Source organism: Battus philenor, unplaced genomic scaffold (assembly GCF_028537555.1).
Source record: "Battus philenor isolate CCGP_79_NKW_IND1 unplaced genomic scaffold, ilBatPhil1.0.hap1 SCAF_3, whole genome shotgun sequence".
Lineage (NCBI taxonomy): Eukaryota > Metazoa > Arthropoda > Insecta > Lepidoptera > Papilionidae > Battus > Battus philenor.
In genome coordinates this window covers 3821015-3843126 of record NW_027181693.1, presented here as the reverse complement: position 1 = coordinate 3843126, position 22112 = coordinate 3821015, and the positions used below count along the sequence as shown (strand labels likewise).

Genomic DNA, 22112 nt, shown 5'->3' with positions numbered 1-22112 from the left:
AATGCGAACTTAGTTGCGATTATATTGCTTAAGTGACCTTGATTTTCTATTAACCTCTGCCAACGTTAAGACCCACTGGCTTGCCAATTAAGAAGAACGTGTTGCGTATTCGATACCGTTGTTTTTCCGTTAAGAAATGAGATTTTGCCGTTCAGTAATACACAGTCATGTTTGTTTTAGCTTCATTGTATGATGCTACGTGACTTAACTTACCATCAAAACACATTATATACAAAAACAGACGTTTTGGACTCTGTATTAAAATGAACAAAATTATAGATTCCTATTAGTCGGTATATGTTATTGTATGTTTTATTCTCAGTATTAAAAATGACTTCTTTCCTTTAGAAAGAAAACAGATTTTCATTTGTGCGATTGAGCAATAATATTGCCTAACAAATTGCCTTTTAAGCCTTGTTTACTTTACTCTATGATATATAAATTTTAGATATAAACATATGAGTGTTCACAAAAGAAAACATAAAATGATAAAATATAGCTTGCATAGAGTGGTCAAGCTTATAAGGGGTGAATAATGTATGTGTTTGTTCAATTAATGTGTGATACACCCTATTTAAAAATCAATTTTTTTAATAATAACGTTATTATAATATACTAATAAAAATCATGTAAAATCCGGATTACTAATTAATAAAATTAATTGTTGTTTGCTATATGTTGTATAGACTTTAGTCAGAAGTTTTTGCCCCGACGCATTCCAATAGAAAAAAAAATTAATCTCAAACAAAAATTTCAGAAAGTGTGTTCACTTTCTGCAGAATGATAAGAAATTAGTGTAAAAGCATTAAATAGGTTGTTTATTGAATCATTTTCAAAGTACGTAGCATTTGTAATCATTTAGCAAATTACGTTTCACAGAACACATTAAGAATTATAATATTACGATAATTAGTCCCCGTGTAACATACGCGATTCTACGTCAACACTTAAACATAAACGCAAAAGACGTTTACTGTGCAGAAATAGTTAAGAAGATCAGAGAGGGTAATATTTAGTATACGTGTAACAGGTATTATAAGCCAGTAAGTAATCGCCTTAAGGCAGACCACAAAGCTGTCCCGTAATCACAGACTTTGCATCTTGCTCGTTAATTATACGCAGCACAGGAAAAAGGAGAAAATATCTCCATAACGTTTAACGATGCCGTCTTGTGCGAAGTTCAGTAAACGTACTACTGAAGTTATTATCGATGTTTGTACATCGATAGTGGTTAAACAAAATGATAAAAATCAACTCCATATATCCATATACCATTTTAAGTATATTGTCATTGTTCGAATAGCTATAATAGAATATTAATACATTTTATTAATATACGTTATATGCCAGTCTAGTGAAGGAGGTAATACTTATTTCGATAATTTGAAATCAATAATAGGAACTGTTGTTTTTTTAAATATTCAATTATTTTATTTCTCACAATTATTAGCTAAATATTAACGCTAAAAGCTTTTTTAATGATTTTTTCATTTTTATTTAAAAATATTTATTTGTTAATTTGCATGTTTAAAGATGCTTATCCTAAATGGTTGCTTGCATAATTACAGTTAACTAAGAAACTAACATATTTAGAAGCTTTTTGAATAATAAAATCATCGTGCGTGTGTTATAGAAGCATCACTACGTGTATTTCTCGGTGAACAAATCCTATAGATCTTGCAAAGTAAAATAATTGCAAGTGTTTGCAATTGTTTTGCTAATACTTTAAAGTAATACGCAATAAGATTTCAAGGATACCACTCGTTAATTATTTGTTCAAGATTAAATTGTATGAATCAAACCCTACTTACATAAGATACAATACCTTTATTCGATGTTGTGCGAAACTGCTTTATACTTGCGTGTGAACGTTTAGACGTTACGTTCAATTCATTCACTCCACTGTAGAGCGAACTGCGATGCTAGACAAGTGTTTGACTGGCTAAAAGCCTATTGGTCGGTCGAACTTAACACGAGCTGGAAATGAACGATTTCAGGCTGGCTGCCCCAGGCGAGTCTGTGGGCGTTGTTCACATTACTCGTTCACCGCAGACAGTGAAATAGTGTAATAATTTTCGAAGTATCGTTGCATACGCGGCGTGACATCAGTTGAACACGGTCCATTCATATTTTATGCTGATGAGACAGCCGAGCGCCATTCATAACGATAATAATTATTTGCGTTTCGTTCGACGTTTTTTATTATTGTGATTTGTCTGTCATTTTTTATAACAATTTTGAAGTCGGTAAAAAGAAACGCAAAAATGCTAATGGCGTTATTCAAACACCGCTTTAAAAATTCTCATATTCATTAATTTGTATATTATTAAATATTCAGTATTTTAACTAAAAGGTTTTTTCTGTTAACCTACAGGGTTATTTATAATAATATTCCGTGGACGGTAACTTCAAAATAAGTAGCAGCGGGCAAACCACAGCGCGCAGATGATCCACCGACCGACGACATTGTTAAAGTAGGCGAATGTCGCTGGATGCTAGCCACCATCAACCGGGCCTTATTGGAAATCTATGGGGAGGCCTTTGTTCATGGATATCTTACGGCTAAAATAATGATGATGATGACAAAATATTCGCATATAAATTAAATAAAACAATATAACTAGTTTTAGATCTTACTATGTAAAGTACTGGTCTTATTAAGAAAGTATCATGGATTCTCGGATAGAGTGGAATCTTTACATTTTATCGAACATAATGTGTAATAATAGCCTAAAGACACGCAAGGCGATGCCACGGTCGTCGGTGGCTTACGCTACTTACTTTAATTACATTTTTGTCCAGACCTAGACTAGGTCAACCCAATTAAACAATACGTATATATCTTAACAAGCAACTTGTGTCATTGGTACAAAGACAGTTTAGTTAAATAACATAGTCGTACCTACAACTGCCACGAAACAGTAAACCAAACGTGATATCTGAGTCTAACTTCCACCATAGATATAACCTAAAATGGGTTGTAACACTTTGTCATCACATAAAATACCCTAAACTACTATTTATTTACAAGTGTTTAAAAAAGAAAGAAAAACCGTTTTTTCGTTCGTGATCATGAATGTATCGGACACGACAATTTGTGTTTTTCCACGCGCAGTGAAAACTACAGAATTTTTATATCCATATAGAATGTTCGAACACTTATGAAAATTTAATACTTACTCCGGAGTTTTACAGAACAGTAGTGTAAATAACAGGAATTTTTAAAAAGTCGCAGGAAATTTCTGTAAATAGGTAAATAAAACTGCCATGAAATTGCAAGTTTATTCCTGTCACATTTAAAGAGCTTTCGTATATTCGATAGGCGAGTCGATCTTAAATTATTATTTGTAAAACAGACATGTACTGATATTATTATTATTGGCATATAGTGCTTTAATATCAATATCATGTTATATAATAAATTAATATCAACACCACGTAATAATACTAATATAGTTTTTTCAGCCTAACATGTAAGAAATACTGCTTTACTTAAAGATTTATATAGCTATTTAATTTATTGGGCTAATTAAACGTGCCGATTTATGACTCAAGATGAGATGAGCAAGATATCTTCTAACTACATATGTATCTACAAAATTGACACTCATCACGATATATCTAGGAACCATGAGGAGACGAAGTTTGGTAGGAATATTCCTTCCGCTGAGTAGGGGTCATCTAAGAAAGGATTTTACGAAATTCCAACTAATTGAGGGAAGGTTCATTAAGATCGCAAAGAGGGCGGTAGAAAACAGTATGTGTTATAAAAGACTAGGAGCAGCATTCTCATAGACGTATGACTTACTATGAGGTACATCTAAGTCTTGTCGCTTACTATCGTTAAAAATATGCAATTCGTACGCAATTTATACTCCTTTGACAAGGAGTTCGCTTGAAAAGACAAACACGTATATTAATATGCGTGTGGTAACATATTGCAGCCTATTGTTTTTGCGGAGCACACGCACGCACTACTAACACGAGCGACGGACTCATATTACGTATCTACATCTTTCTGGGCCATTTATTTATGGTTACGCAAACCACAGAGGACAACGATCAGTCAGCAAACATTGGACAGCAATGCGCTTAGTATATTTAGATCCCATCCACTAATAACGACTGCACACCTCGTTACCCACAATAATTGGGTAAAAGATCCCGAGCCGATAGGAGTAATTTTCGTTGATATTCGAACGCAAATTGGCTTTCACTGCGCGAGAAATAGCGTCGATATCTACGTGAGAAACAGCTTCACGAATGTACGTTTTAGATCTGTCTGGAAATTAATAAATGAACATGTACCGTACACTTTGCTTTCTTGAAAATTGGGTTCCGCGCTTTTATCATTACTTTTAATAATATGCCGTGCCGTCCATCATTGCAGATATATTTAATTTGTTCTATTTCATATCACTAACCAATCTTACCTTTGTTTACAGGTACAATGACAGCCTACGACGCACACAGTGAGTTAAGCAATCCCAAAATGGCGCTTGTTGACAAAATTGATGAATTTTAAATTCTATCCAATTATTACATTCCCATTTATTTTTTCTGTAAGTACTCTTTTAAATCAATTAATCAACAGGCGTTTATTTTGAACAAATTCACACCCGACCAAGTTATATAGCACGCCGTTATTATACCTCCCCGCAAGTATCAGGAAATTATTCGATAAAAAACAACAGAATCTTTTTATTTGTGACGCAACCGTGGAATTTGTTTATTACAATTATATGCATAACGAGTAAGTCACTTTACCGGACCAGCAACGGAATGCAGACACGGGCTTTGGAAAACTACACACGTAAATAACATTTAAAATGTAAAGTTTTAAATAATAAATAAACTGACGGGATATGTTGTGGTGGTATAGGAATATGACGTAAGTAACGTTGCAATTTTATTCACAACGAAGTTTCTTGCTAATTGTCTATTTTTGCTACAATAGAATTAAACGAATAATTCATTCAAAAGATACAAAGTTTTTTTTTGAAGACACGTAGTGAACAAACTTAGTGTAGAACTTATTGTAATGCCATTCAAAATTTGGGAAAATATGCACTTGAAAGCACCTGATTCGCCATGAGTTTTATCATGAAAAAACGCACAACTGCTAGTAATTGTTTACTTTTTTTCTAAATTAAATAGTTGTAAATGGGACAAGCTATTGTTAACATTAATAAAGCGTAAATCATTTTATAATTATGATCTGTGTTCTCAGAAACGTCTCGTGATAACGGCTAAAATATAAAACGCAACGTCCGATTCAACTGCCGTAGATTTTTGAATTTTATAAGGCTTTTCGTCTTTGTATGTATGATGTGAAACCTTATTAATAATAAAACGACGTCGAATTATTCATCAATGTTTGTACAAGACTATAACGAAGTAAATTTGCAAATCAGGTCACACTTTATGAAATATGAATGGTGTTACGATAACGATATAATAGACTTTTGTTCCATTTGTTGCCCAAGTCCCTGCTAAGTGAGAGCAGAGCGTCCTCAGGGTATGAAGTTTTACATGGCATGTTGGCAAGGCTAATCACATACTTAATAGTTTTAAGCTATTCGCTTTAAATAAGTTTAAATCAATCATTAATTCACTACAGCCATCTAGCGTTGAATAGGGAAACTAAACTTGGAACGATTAAATGTTAGTTCCGTTATGTCAAGATAGATGGCGCTATGTTTTGTCTCATACCGTTTTGATGGTTTAAGCGTGCAATATTTAAATTTTTAACGTTAGTCCTTTTTTTTTCAGTTAAATCATTTTTCATTATATGGTAAATTTTATTTAACTCGTTATTTACTTTAAGAATTTTATTTGGAGGTTATAATTGTATGAAGTATTTTGTAGAACTATATCGATTTTTTGACAGACATCGACGTGAGCCCGGATAGCTCAGTCGGTAGAGCATTGGACTTTTAATCCAAGGGTCCAGGGTTCAAGTCCCTGTTCGGGCGAGACTTTTATGCTTATTTGTTAAACCATTTTTTAGATTTTTTGAGAAAATGTTTAATATCGTTTTTTATTTCGTAACGATTTTAGAGTCGTATAGTAAAAACATGTATTATTTTAATTTATAACAGTAAATGTGATTAATATTTATTGTACATATTATTAGAGATTCATATTTGAAGTTAATAGTTTTAGTCGTAAAATGCCGTTTTATAAATATTTGATAATCATGGACAAAAAATTCGCGGCGCCATCTAGCGTGTGTCTATCGCTCCATTTCTATGCTAATATTCGAACTGCTAATGTAATAGGCTGTTCGAATAAGTTGCTACTAGATGGCGCTAACATGTGTCTGTTTAAATTATTGAATTGTATCACCTATACAGAAAAATTTTGTTAAATTAAATATGGGCCAATGTTTATTTTACTGAGATTCTTACTGATCACAACCGATTAAAAATCTTTATTTATAGGCTATAAAAATGACAGGTCCTCGTGTTTTTATCAGAAACGAATAAAAAATGAAACTAATTTCATATTCTTTAATCCCAAAGTTCACTGGTGAGATTGATAAGTACTCGATTTTAAATAAATTATGTATCTTTTATCGGTAATGATATATATTTATTTTCTGGATTTTTGTTAAGCCAAATAACATGATTGATTAATTACACGTCGGTTAAACCATTTTGCGGTAAAGTTTACTGCAATGCGGTGGCGCTTAATCGTCATAAAGCTTTTTGCGTTATTTGGAAATTTGATGAGCGTTTAATAACAGAAGGCTTGCCTTCATATTTATACAAGACTAATCGGTTATTATAACTTTCGAAATATACGCCATCTAAATTTTTTTTTTTAATTTAAATTCCTTAATTACAAAGACATTTTAAATGCGTTAGGAAAATCTATCAGTAATTAATTACGGACTAATTACCTCTAAAGCGTAAACATATAAAGATATAGACTAAAACAAATTAGATAATTTATAAAACAAGAGAAGGTTGTCAGGTTACTAGGTAAATATGTATGAAACAATTGCACACGTATTAGATACGGGTGGAGATGCACCTTCTTTTAAAAACGTGACTGTTGGTATAGAAAACAAAAAGTTGCTAATGGTGTCATCATCATTATTTTAGGCATAGGACGTACTGTTGGAGATAAGGCTCCTCATAGGTTTCCAATAGGACCAGTTGGGAGCGGACTGCAGCCAGCATTTTTCGTCGACCGTAAGATGGAAGAAAAATAGATAATATATTTCATGGAATGGGGAGTCCGTTAATATCCTAGATCGCTTAGAAAGACGCTCTATAAAGTGCGCAAGGGAGATTGATTGTGGGGGGATTGGGAACCGCGACTGCAGCAATCATATGAAACGTGTTTAGTATTTAAACCGGTTCGTACCAAGAGTGCACAAATGATTGTTATCAGATTATGAAAAAATGTTCATTATGTTACATTAATTGTGTATATATATAGTTAAATCAATCACTACAGTAACATAAATATGTCGCGAATTGTGGCGGAACGGCTAACAAAAATATTTGTGTTAACGGTTGTTTGTTTACGTCAAATAAACACACCCAGCGAGCCGTTTTTATAAGAACGAGTAATCAACGGACAGTTAGTGCGCAACACGTCTCAAACTAATAAATTATGCCTGTATTGAGAAATTTGTGGAGCAAGACACCGCCTTAAGCCTGGCGTGCACGGAAAACTGAGTTTTTTTTTTTTATTAATTTGCGTAAAAGTAACATCCTGTATAATTAACATCATACGTCAATCAATTTTAGTATTTATATTCATCGTTTAGTTAAACATTAATGACAGTTTGAATAAAATTTTTGTTCTTTTTGCTGTGTTGAAAAGGCATACTCTTTATACTATTATAACATGGAGATTTGTTAACATTTGTACTAGTTAAAAAATAAGTACAATTATTATAAAAATAATAAACAGAAAATATTGAAGGAGAACCAAAATAATTTGCACAAAGACTTAAATTATGAAGTTACTTTATTTAGACAGGTATGCCTAATCATATGTCGTCATTCTAGACAAGCTTTCTTCAGCGCCTTTTGTCCTATGGGCTCTACTGCTCTCCTCTTACTCCGTAATTCCGGCGGCGTTTTTGAGGTCGTCAGCCCCTCTGGATGTATACCCTAATCTACGACTATATCCTACACTCGACAATCATTCTTCAATTGTCCTCCTTTATCTTCGGCATCTACACGATTAATAACTTCATCCCACTGTTATTTTAATAATGAATGTGTTTCAAACAAAGTATTTGTGGGCAACAAATGCAAATTGCTACTATTTACTACATACGAATGTTGGATAAATATTAAAATAAATGGAAAGGAAGCCTTAAAATAATTAAACAAGTATTATTCTTTATGTATATATAAGCAAATAAACGACTACCCTCTACTTTTCATTCTACTTCCGTACTATGGTTGTCTGTAAAATATTGCCTTAAATGATAGTACTACGTATTGTTCTTTTCATATTTATTACAAAACTAGGTATTTCTCTTGTTAATTGTACACTAAAGAGTATTAAATTAAATACGCACACGCAAACGCATGTGCTTGTATTTGGTACAATTTAAAATTCTATCGCACGCGGATATGACTTATCGAGTGTACAACAACCGCTGTCATTGTCGAAATTCTATATGCAAGCGATTTGGCCGGGCGTCAAGGCCCGTGCGCGCCGCGCTTTATCCGTCCGACGAATTCGTTGAGCAGATATTAACACGTCATTAGTGTAACGCACTGTCCGCGGCAAATGATGGCTCGTATTGTTTCCTCGCTCCATATAACAATTATCTCAGATCACCTACGCAACGCTGTTACATAACACCAAGTTTACTTATGTAATTTATACGCATTACAGCACGATCAATGCCTAGGTATTATAGAAACACCAGTTAGTAATGTTACTTCAACAATTGTCGTACGGCGGATTATAAGATTTAGTATCCCTCTTTAAAACGTTCTTTTAAACCTGCATACTGTAATTTTGGGCAATAAACAAAATGCCTAAAATGGTTTTCAGATGTTTTAATAATCCTCTCCGCCTGCAATATTTTATAAAGCCTTTGAAAGGTCTTCATTAACTTCATCGTATATGGTAAGGATGTTTTAATAATATCTTGCTTCGAATTTCAAAAAAATAATCTGAGGTATCTTTTAAGAGTAATCATTGATTGTAATGTTCGCCTCCTAAAAGAGTGCGAGAAAGTAGTCGTCGGTTGTCCATACGTTTGATTCGTAGACGTAAATAAACGTGACTCAATAGATTTAATCTACCCCGTTAAGATGGCAACTAAAACATGTCAATCAAAGTCGTCGTTAACCTGCGCTCAAATGTAATTAATTCCGTTGCCTGCTGTGGATGCGAATAAACATGTTTGCAATTTACAGCGCTATAAAACTTCTAGAACGGTTCCCAACGCCATCTGCACTCCGATATTTTTAAACAGCGCTAACCTATTTTTAGATGATTGATTTTTATTGGCGCATCGCACGCAAACCCATATAAACACCAAGTTATAAATGTTGTTTATAAAAGTTTATCATTTGTGCAATCCGCGCGAAATGCAGTGCCAAAATATTTAGCCGTTTATACCAATGAAGTTTATCGAAAGTCCTAGTTATTTTGATTCTGACTTGAAAGTTCTTGTAAATCATTCGAAATAGAAAAATATCAAATAGCTTTTACGTTCATTTTATCTTTAGTAATAAGGAAGTCCGCCTTAAGTGTCGTTTAGCAATAAAACAAACAAAAAGGTTATTGAACAGATTGCGTTAATCAGTGTTTTAATAATAAATATCTCTCGACTAATTTTATTGGATTTCTCGTATTTAATTAACTACTTGCTCTTGAACACTGGAACATTCCGCTTTCTAAGTTTATATTATATTCTGCATTTAATCTTTAATTAGAAAAACAAATTATGTAATGACGTAAGATATAATTTTCTTGACTTACTGCAACGGTTTTCAACAGTTCACTTTAGATTAATTAGTAAATGGAGGTCACAGCTTGTATGTATATTACAGTTGGACCTGAGCGACGTCGCGGACAGATATACAAGTCACTTGAAAGCATCCACATCTTTGTAAGGACACTTGAGTCTTCATTCGCGGCTCGTTTGTGGTAGTCTGTATATTTTCCTATTTCCGTTCTCAGAACGGCTTAGAGTTCCCGAAAACTTGGTTTGCGTTTCTGCTCCGCTACGTTTCATTCGAGGATTTGTTTTTACGTGAATCATTTTGAATTATAACTTCCTGTGGCGTTTCTCCATCAAAACGTTATCCCTGAATACAAATGATAAATGAGCGTCTTTGTTGTGGGATGTCATTTTAGTCGTTGACTTTTATTTTTCGTCTTTTAATACTTGTTTTATAAACGGTCGAAGTAAGACAAGCCACATCAGTTTTGTCTTCATTAATTAAACCTATACATTACGGTGTCGCTTTTGTAAGTATGGTTTTAGTAGTATTACTAGTAGAGCGAAATTATGAAATGAATAACATTTACCAAGGTTTCCAAGAAGCGCATGTATAATGTTGCGCAGGATTTTTGTTAAAAGAAATTATGTACTTATGGGCACGGGTATTAACCGTTAGGAAATCGCCTTATTGTCTCTCTGCTTTATGATTTTCATAACATATTTAAAATTTTTGATACAGGCTGGATACGTCTTATAGACTTATTAATATTTTATTGTGTACATTCGCGGCAAAATTAAATGTAAGAAATTACGTGGTACCAATTCATAACGATTTACCAATTCGCTTATTCAATATATTTAATTGTAACGAAAACACATTCTATCTACGAGTACGTACATTTATATAATCGGATTGATATCTATGCATGAACGTATTTTAGTTTTTAATTGACTATTACTGCTTTCTGTTCGGGAAATGATTTTTATCACTTTTACCAAATGATAAGTTTTTTTTTACATTAAGTAATTTATTCGTAATATCAATTAAGCTCCGACCGCTGCAGTTGCTTCAATGGCCCACAAAATATCTTACATTAAATCTTTTAATTAAATCTGATAGTTTCCCGGTCATGTATAATTTTAAACTGACGATAATATAATTGGGCATTGTGAATGGAGGAAAAATTGTCTGCAATGTTTTATTGGCCTTTTTGATGTCGACACATTAAAGTGGTTAATTCATTTATTTTGTACTTATTATTTCGACTCGAACAGTGTCACTGTAAAATCCTTCCAAAACTTCCGTACAGAAAGATTACGGACAGCACATAAAAATCAACAATTAGATGTTTCAGTTGTCCCATTTCCGATTACAGGGAACGTAAAGTAAAGAAAAACTTTAGGTCATGCTAGTAAATGGTATGGCTGACGTTATGACTGTGTGAGAGAAATTCAGTTAGATATCCCTATTTGCGCAAAAAGGAACATGTTACTTCTTACACGCAGATGTTTGGCGAAAAATGTAGACTCTGCGTCGGTACCTATTCCGATGGGCTTTACTTAAAAAAGAAAAGTCTTCTGTACTATTTTTATAAGAATTGACCGTAAAAACTTTCAATATTTGGTACTTTTGATGCATCAGTCATCATTTCAGCCGTTGGAAGACACGGACCACAGTTGAGATTGGACTGCATCCAGCATTGTACAACAATCTTAACAACAACAACAACAACCGTAAGGTTCTAACGGCCATCTGTTTTGCCCACTATATGACCTGCCCATTGCCACTTCAATTTCTCCACCCACTGGGCTATGCCTGTTACTTTCGGATCTTCTCATTCCTATTTCAAAATAATTATTTTTCACACTCCAAGTACGAAGGAGGCACCTGTGCTCAGTTCGGGCCGAGAAGTTTATATAACCAAATGCTAGTTATTAAATAACTGCGGCTACCTGCGGCCAGGCCGCCACGCGCCCACAATTATTGCAATCTAAATTGCAAAATGGCCGTCCACTTAGCGTCTACGCTGCGAGTCGTTTCACGTCACGTTTAAATTGACGTTATTATTATGATTGATAGGACTCGGAAAAATCCGCTATCGTATTACCGCACTAGTGATGACCCGATGCATTATATCGATACATTAATTTAAAATATTATCTGTAAGAATATTTCAGAAATGTGTCAGTTACGATAAGGAACTTACGTCACGATTACTTAAGCGAAATGGCTACAGCATTACCGTTAATAAGATAGCGCTATTTTTTTATTTATCTGATATAGGCTGATTTTTAACCACGATGATATCTGTAGGTGAATAGTAGTGGATTCATTTACTGTAAGTCTTAATCGGTTGAACAGTTCAATCGCTTTCGTCTTCCACGCGCGTTTTAAAACTCAGTGTCAAATACGTTCGCTGTAAGAAAATTTTACACTTATTACATTAAAAGCAAATATATTTATTGAGGATCTTGAACAGACTATTCGATAGAATACTGAAACGTATGGTACGTTAGTGTAAGTCGACTTTTCTTTCAACGACTAGTTCTCGATACATTCGAACAAAAGTTTGTAATATTATTATTAATTTAATTATCAATTAATATTGGCTAAATATCATTCGGCTTCTGGAATACTCTGTAAAAATATACGAGAATAGTCTTTTTGCTTCTTTATGATGAGCTTCTTTTAAAAATTACAATGATTCGTTATTATTAAATACACGAACTTACCGCTTAATGTTGAAATCCGTTAATACTACAGTTGGCATATTCCAAATAAACAATTTAATCAAAGAGTGTGTTATACCGTCAAATTTCGTTAGAATATAAATGATTAAACCATAGCAATTTTCTGAAGCTAAAATAAAACTGCACTTCGTTCCCGCATTAATCGTGCAAATGTCACCCACGTAATGATCATGGCGTAGCCCTTTTTGCAATATGGAAATTACGGATAATGAAAGCATAGACGTGAGGTTTAGTCGTGGCTCGTCGCGAATGTGGATCGTTACAAAATGCACATTCGCACAACAAACGTTGCGAACAATTCGTTGCGTAAGACAAATCCTTCCACCGGCCCCGCTTGGCCTTACGGGGCCCGCATTTACACTATCGCTGCAGCATCGACCTTAATAAAACTTGTATCGTGTTATCTAAATTCATCGCGCCGGTAGCGTTGCGGAAGTCTGCGGTGACTAAACATGCAGATATATATAGACCGCAGCGAGTGGTGTTCTACCAGGTGTACACCTCACCTCCATGCCCTTATAAGCGCTAATATTCATACATTCATTCATGTATTATGTTTCGGTATTATAGTGCCATGTCAACAAGACCTTAAAGGGAACTTTATATGTTGTGTTCTCTACTATTTTCATTAATTCTTATATAGGAGTACATATGCTGAAATTAATTTATATATATAATTATCCAATTTGGATCATTTAGTACCACTTGTCTACGTCATGGGAAGAATGCTAAAACAGCCTAATTTTACAGACGACAGCTGAAATGAGAAGCGCTCATAGTAAATTCAATAGGGTTTTTCTTTTGTTTGACAAATATCCTTAATTTAATAGTAAAAGCAATTTCATCTCAACCTAATAAGATTTTCAAGAGTTTTTGTTCTATAAACTTTAAAATTTATTATCTGATTTAATCCCTACACACGAGTTGCTACCACAAAAAGTTTTTAATATTAGGGAATCTAGTGAAAGGCATAACAAGTTTAATTTCATTGCTGAAAAGTTATAGAAATTAAACTTAATTTTAATTGAAAAACAAAAGGAAACGGGTACCTGTTTTAATATGTGTTTACTATTTTAGGCTTGTTTGCGTCAAAACCTACTTTCTTCGCCAAATATTTACATCAAAACGTGATAAAAATTCATGCAGATTTATTAGAAAGATAACAAAATGTGCGCGCTATCTTGCAACGCAATAATGAAAATATACTCTAAAAAAACATCCGCAACCGATTTGTTGTTCACTTTGATATCGAACACGGGACAAGATTATCCGGCCAATGTCTGTGTAAAGCGTCAATCGAAGCTACGGTTTAACCTAGACCTTAATAAACTTTGTTGAAGCAATGAAATTGCTGTTGAAATTCAATTTCACTCCATTTCCCAGCCGTGAGTGCTTGCGCGATTGCGGGATCGATCTTACAATACATTAAATGTTAATATGTAAATGTTTATTGTCATCACTTATTAAAAGAAACGTGTTAAATTGCTATTGACATATGTCATTATACGCGTGAAAGATCTGCCTGAATAATTATTCCAGATTATTTTGTTTAAATTTTAAATAAACAATTTAAAATGTAATAAGTAATAAATCATCATCATTTCAGACACAGCACGATCACTAACTTACGCCTGTCTTATATATATTCAACAGGACCAGTTGAAGGCGGCTTGCATCCAGGATCTTCCAACGAAATTAACAAGGTTTGTTCACCTTGTGGGCAAACTTCCTCCGCTGTGCTTGCCGGTCCTTGATCTCCATTTCAGAACGTTAAGGTCCCCGCGGCCATCTATGCTGCTTGTTTATCCGCTGGGCTATGTAAAACTGGTGTTGATATGTAAATATAGCTCTCTGGAAACGAACGATCGCATGGCTATATCGAATGATGTTAATTTTTTCCTAAATAACAACCTATATAGCGATAGAATACGTTTGACGTAAAATCTACTTATAAACTTTCGTTTTTGTTGTACCGTAGGAATGCTTAAATTAAAATCAAACTTGTTTTTGTAGACGTGTTTTGATGCTAAAAAACAAAAAAATTCTATTGGATCGCCCCATCAGGTAGCTACGCTCTTAAACGATCCTGCCAACGACCTCTGCTAAATTACAAACCATTTGTTATTGAGCGAGCTGTCCATTATAAAGTCAGCATTATCTCATCGTCCGCTCCGGGCATGACGTCAGTCCGCGTTCAAAGGTGCTTATTTTGCACTTCTTTCTGCTCTTTATTCAAGGACATACAAGCATGATAACCTAATGGATATTTGTATTCTGGCATTTTTTATAATTGTAACCGGAATTTAATTATTCATTTACATAAAATAATACTAAATTTTCGAAGATGAAAGCGTATTTTGTTTCAATTGGCACATGGGATAATTCAAAATACTACTTTTTAAATTTTACAGGAATAAAAAATTTGTTGTCTTCTGGTCGTAATGTTGTATTGTAATATCTCTTACAGAATTGCGTTTTGTTGTAGTAAAAAACAATACTATTACTGGAAATCTATATTCTGTTTTGCTGTTTAAACTCCGTTGTCCGTAAAGTTACTGAGCTACAGATATGGCAGAAAAATAGCCAATATATGTTCCCTGTTAATCTTTTAAGGTGACTAGTATTTTGCTGTGTTGTATTTAAAACTCCCGTTCATTTCACATTATTGAAATTCAGGTGTACATCATTTGATATCCAAATGTGATCTGATAAGCTAACAAACATTCTCATAATAACATCAGTATAATTACTATACGTATGTTAAATGTCTTATAAAACACCATGAAATAAGAAGACGAGTTAACAAGTGCAACAAAGTAGAGGCGACGCGCAGGGCTGGTTCGTCGAGCGTGGCAAGATTATTTGCGCTCAACAGTTATAGTTGAACGTTAAACGGTTTAACAGCGGTGCCGCGAATACTTCGCACGCGTCCGCTAAATCTGACGCCCGCTAAACTCCTTATTTATTTGCGATTCCGCATTGCTGTCGGTGTGGTCCCGGCTCTGCACATATTTATGGTCACAGGTCAAAAAGACGCGTATACTGCGCGCCGGCGTGCCCTTTCAAATGCTTCTTTGAATATTTATTCACAATAAATATATAAATCCACTAAAAATTATAATACAAATTTGCGCATCATTTTTATTTTCGGATAAAAGTAACGTCAACGAATTTAACAACTTAATATACAATACATAATTTATTTTAATTTGCACCCCCATAGTACGCGCGTATGTCACACACGCGGGAACAGGTCCATTACAAAGGATAAAGGACCACCACTATATGTGTAACATGATCATCAGGCTTGCAACCTGTCGCTCGAGAGCACACCGATCGTATTACATTTAGTTCTTATTATCCCTTAGAATTACGGAAGAATAATATTCATAGTTACATTTCAAAACGATGCAAATGTTAGTAATAAAATATTTATAGATTTTATTAATGGGACGCTAATTCATGACTGCATCCATGTAAAAATGATTCACTATCCGGACGATTGATAGTGGTGGGAACATACCAGAGATACGCTACTCTCGACGGAAATTATCCATAACCTTATCTGTTATTCAGACACGAACATTCTAGATCAAATGTTATTGCAGGAGGAAGCGCTTTATTATCTGAATTATTTCGCTTAGAGATAATAGATGGATCTTATTAAGTCGTTTAATATTGAACGTTCGTGCAATGAGTTCATTTAATGTCATTGTCCTGTAAACATTTTTTTAAATGTTGCTAAAATTAATAGCAGGTAACCATTATAAGAAATCAGCTATCAATTGCTAACCTAATTCTCTTGTTTCTTGCTCAGTTATAAATTCTACATGTACAGAGATACTTGTCGGATGCAAGCATACTTAAATAACCCTCAAATCGCCGTCAATCTAATACATAAACGTTTTTATAAGACATAACGACTAACATAACTGTCACATAATTATAATTGTGACAGTTGTAACCGCACATAAATATCTGCAATAATATTTATTGGTTTCATAAGTAGTAGCTAAAATATAATCTATCACGAAAAAAAGTTTTCTCTAACTCCAAAAGATATTTTTTATATAGAAACTTCACATTAAAAAAGCGTCTGATGGAGGGCATCGACCTGCAACCGAAAGTACCTAACCCGTGCGTGGATCATCCCCTCTCACCCGAACGCAGACAAGGTTCGACGCACGACCTTTGTGAAGACAGTTAATGACCTTGACGTCGCGTTCCTTGGGGGTGAAGATTGAAAATTTCGATTAATTAAAAACCATTAAAAACTTTGTACCAGGTTCCAAAACTACTTATTTAATCATAATGAACAAACACGAAAATTTTCAAACTATTAAATTATTCCACTATTCAATTATAATTAAAATCGTTTAGACTGAGATGATTTGTATTAAATTAAAATTGTCAAATAAAGTCCAAAGATTTAAATTAAACTTGACCTTTGCAAGCAAATTGCAGATGACCATTACAATAGAGTGTAATCAAATAAAATGTTTATATCTGTATTAAAGAAAATTATGGATATCACAATCATTACTTAGAGTAAATTGCCGATAACAATTATCTGACAAAGTAGTGCCGCCGGTACAATTCCATAATCTTGTTGGAAATTTTCCCATCGTGTAATAGAATAGAAATGTACTTGTTGCAATAGATTGAAAACGTGAAATTTTATAAGATCTCTTTTGATTGTAGGAGGAGCGTAATTTACTATTTAATTTGTTATTTCTTAGATAGATTACCTTTTAATTCATCTGCATTCGAGCTTCGTTTTTCTTCCCACGGATAATGTCGCAACTCTTACTAAATATCTCCATAGTTTTGCCACATGTTTTTAACTTTCTCTTATAACCTTTTGCACGAAGTGGAACGTATACAATAAATGTATACCGGATGCTTTATATTATTGGACTTCTTTCGTTAGTTTATATAATAAAAATACGTTATCTAACACCAATTTTATTTAATTCATAAATATATTCTATAAATTGGAATTGTTCACAATAAGATAAAAGCTTTTATTGTGTTCTTAAGATTTCAATGTGTTTTTATGATAATCATAACGTTATCTAACTTAATAAATAGTAATTGTAGGTATTCATTAAAAAAACAAAACACGGTTGCAGTAAGTATCTAATGTACATGACAAGCTTATTTTGGTGTACAGAGGCCGGTGATCGTCATACTTTAAATCAATTGTGCAGTTTGTTGCTATAATTACTTTTAACGAACATAATCATGTGATCTATATAATTTTAAATTTATTACGTATATATTTAGAGCATTAATTACTCTAACAATTATAACAGTACGTGACGCATCGCATGTTTCGTACTATTTGATGAAGAACAAGTGAACAGTTAGCTTCATTATGCAGCTTTAAAAATATTCCAAGGCGATTATAGTTGGACATCAGTTGACACTTTACACTAGATTCCTTCTTGTTAAAATAATTGTCAATGCTATTAAATCTAAATTCTTTCCTAGTAGTGGATTCATTTAATTTTATAAACATTAGTACTCAAAATAATCCAATCCATTCTTACAATTACAAAAGTTGCGTTTCATATATTAGACCGTCGCACGAAGCGAAATTTCAAACTAGAAGACAGCATCGCATAACATAACAACGGTCAAATAAGAGAAAAATACACAATAATTCCATTTGGTTATGAAAATATTTAGTAAAAAAAAGTATATCGGCGAATGAACTATTCCTCGCTCGGAACATGTGACAATATAATTTTTATGTACCGAAATGCAATATAGATTAAATTGAATTCAATAATGACCTAAATAAAACCACGCCGAGAGAATAGCGTGACATGTGACGTAAATGTAGTCCAGTTCCGGAGAATACTATTAATATGCGATCTATGTGCATCCCATTATGTTTTTTGTGATGTAATCGGGCAAGATATGAAAAGTGAAGCAGGGTTGTTTGTATCGACGCATAGATCATTAATACCCAAATCCGGTGATATGCATATGCAGCGGCCCGAACCGAAGCTTATTAGGGAGCCTTCGAACTTTGCCACCTTAAAAAAGGTTTTAGGCTATGCGTCCACTGCGCTCTGCTCCCTTACACCTGCAGAATCTGCAAATACCATAGCCGTTAATTTAAAAGTTCCGCAACGCTCCGAAGGGGATTTATAAATGTCAAAGCTGCATTGATTATTCATTAATAAACGTTTTGTTTACAATCACGGAACATAACTACTAATAAATATTTCGCCATGTTTTAGTTTCTGTAAAAATCTACGCAGTTGTCTCGCTGAATAGCAGTAGTAACCATAATCCGTGTTTTGCTTAACGCGCCATAAAAAGAGCGCTTTAATGCGAGACCGAATTAGATTTTACGACTAACGCCGGTCGAATCAAAGAAAAACTTTGTAAACACCTTAATTTAACCTTCTCTATATCATTTAACTTACATTCTCAGTAGATATCTTTTTAAGCCGAAAACTAATTATATCGTAGAACTCAAAACACGCAAATTTGTGTTAGAATGATTCATTAGTTTACCTTTCCATTTCAAAAAGATGTGTAAATACTGCACGCACAGGTTTATTTACAAACAGGATCAACCTGTTTTAACAATCGACAGATTTAGCCACGAAAACAAGTGCGCCAGTGTGGAAGTCAGCAAGAAAGTGTAGCTTTAGGTATCGGTGGCCGTTGTATGAATGTTCAAGTGAGCCTTTTACACTTCCTGAACTTTACACTTCCTTTCCTTTCTGAACTTTAAATTTCTGAACTTTACACGTCCAACATTAGTTCTTGTTACACGCGTTGGAGGTGAGGTCAGTGATTACTGGATCTTTCGCCAAACGAGAGCCCCGGTCAAGGTGAACCCGGCGCCAGAGCAGAATTGGACGAAAATAAACAATCATGAAAACGTTGTTCATTTGCGGGAATCTGTTTTCTGTACAGATGCTGTCGTAGAATCACTATGTGAATTATCGTAGTACATGATATAATTAGGAAGTGTATGATTCTGAATCTCTGGAACAACTAATTATTTCTCTGGTTTGAGAAGCTGCTTACACTCTTTGGTCTTTATCGCGGATGCTCCATAGAAGACGAAACTCTTGCATGCATATGTATGTCGGATTGGGTTTTCACTTGATACGCGTGTAACATCTCGATACGATGCATTCGACGCCCTATAGTGCCGAAACCACAAATCCTTCAGTAGCTACTGTCGGATTGTAATTTTTCTCTTTAACTTGCTGTCCTGAATTGGCTTGCTTTTGGTAGAAGAAAAGGCCGGCGATGTTGTAAGAAAAGGAGGTCTTAGATCTCTGTTTGAGTGAAGTGATTTGCGTCTAGTTCTTACTTAAACACAGTTTTTAATTAAAAGTTTTACTCTACTAACTTTAAACAATGGTTGTCCGTAAAAAATATTTATGCAACATTAACCATATCAGGACCGAAATGTCCTCGACTAGAGACTGGCCAGTAGACGAGGCTTGGGTAGGTCCCTCACGAGATGGACCAAAATCAAAGTCAATGTCGCGGGAGGAGTCTAGATGGCGAGCAGAGCAAGACTGGTCATAGTGGCGATCTTTGAGATTTTGGTGTTGATCCATGTGTTATTACGTAATAATGATAAAAAAGACTTTTTAATGTCCCTTTTGTACACACTACTTTTTATTTCCACGTAGTATTTTGAGGAGAATAAAATGAATAAAGCTCTGATAAAAATAGACGGCATCAATAGCGAGTGTCGCAAGGCGGGCCAGAGCTCGTCGGCGATATAATCCAGCAGCAGCGCGCATCGCGGAAGCATCAGCTTGAATAATTTATTCACGCGGCTGCTCCCTCGGCGCTATTTCAATTTTAAATTAAGCCGATATTTTCAGCGATAGTATTTTTTTTTATAAATCTTTCGTCTCTTCGGACATTTTGCTCATTTTGAAACAGATCTTGTTTTTATTTTAAAAACTGCAACCTGATCAATGAAGATAAAAGATATATATATATATAAAGTATTTGTTAATCCTTTCTCTGTTACAACGATTCCCGATTTATAATGTTATAGATTCGACAATTTAAACGCAACATAATAAGGAAATTTATTTCAAAGCATGACCATACATATAAACTTATTTTCGTAACTTAAAAGTATATTCCTTCTTTAACATCCAATGATAAAAAACTTTCGAGACGAGGTGTCAACTTCTTGAAGAAGTAATCAACAGATCGAACGTGATTCCTGAACAAAAGGCAATTGTTCCGAACCATTTATCACCGGCTTGCAACTAAGGGCCAAACAAATGTTTCAAACGTGTTTAATAACAAAGCAAATTATAAACTACATGCTTACATATTAAGATTATATTACATTGGCGCAACATTATCGCCATTATCGAGCTCCGCACGCGCCTCTAACGACCGTTTGTATGATTTACAGCGCGCTCCTTTGAAGGGTACCTTTGTTGGCTTAACAGCTCCCAACACGATTACACAATCGGCCCGTTTGACGTTTGTGAAGGTTATCTCGAACTGCACGTTTTACTGCGCTATTAAGATGACTGTACACTAAACTACGTATAATTGTTGAAATCAATTGTTTATTCAGCAAGTCGGAGAATATGTTTATATGTCTGATAGAGAAGAAAAGGTAATCGAACATCGGTGAGTTTGTGTATCGAACGTTGACTTATCACAACAGCCTTCTCACAACATTTGTACAATGAATGGAAGATAAATGTTTGATGACGGGTCATAATATGTTTCCGTGATTAAGATTTCTCTATGTTTTTCGTTAAGAAATTTATTGTAATTATCATCGTAATATCAGCTGATGGGTACTGTGCAAAACAGGTCTCCTCTTAAGATATCTACAATGACGTCTCTTGCGCTGCTCGTTTACGACTTGTACCCGCTTTATTGTAAGTAGTATAATCTCTTCTCTTAATTAAAGTGTTACGTGATTTACACAATATTAATGAAAGGTTTATGCTTAAATTAGCTGTAGTGCCTTCCCTTAGTAAGTTTTAAATGTGCAGCATATCCAAGTTAATTTTATAACAACGGTTGTTAACACGCCGGGGTATTAGCACTATTAAGTTCGCCCGGTGTTGTAGTATTTATTGTGCCGTCGATGGTATTTCACGTTCTCGATCTTTCGATCGTATCTAAAGCGTGTAATTTGCCACTTGATATGTTGAAAGCTTCAACAGCTCTATTGATTTCTATGTGTTGATGTCTAATTTGTGGATACTATTTCATTTATATTTCGACTCTATGCGCTTGATGCTAAATCATTAATGTCTGTTTTGACGGTGCCAAGAAACGATAATTTATATTTTAAATCTTACTAGAAATTTTTTATTACGCATTTTACTAATATAAATGAAAACCTTACCTTTCAAAGAAATTAATTGACGAACGTTGATATAAACAAACCAAGCGA

General features: G+C 34.1%; 1 protein-coding gene and 1 non-coding gene across 3 annotated transcripts in view; both read left to right on the top strand.

Annotated features, from left to right (window-relative positions):
- The window catches only part of LOC137927112 (protein bunched, class 2/F/G isoform-like), a 156181-nt gene that overhangs the window by 46751 nt on the left and 87318 nt on the right, over positions 1-22112 (top strand). The gene's annotated exons all lie outside the window — the stretch shown is intronic.
- Positions 5903-5975, top strand: TRNAK-UUU (transfer RNA lysine (anticodon UUU)). Its single transcript has one exon. It is a non-coding gene; the product is annotated as a tRNA-Lys (tRNA).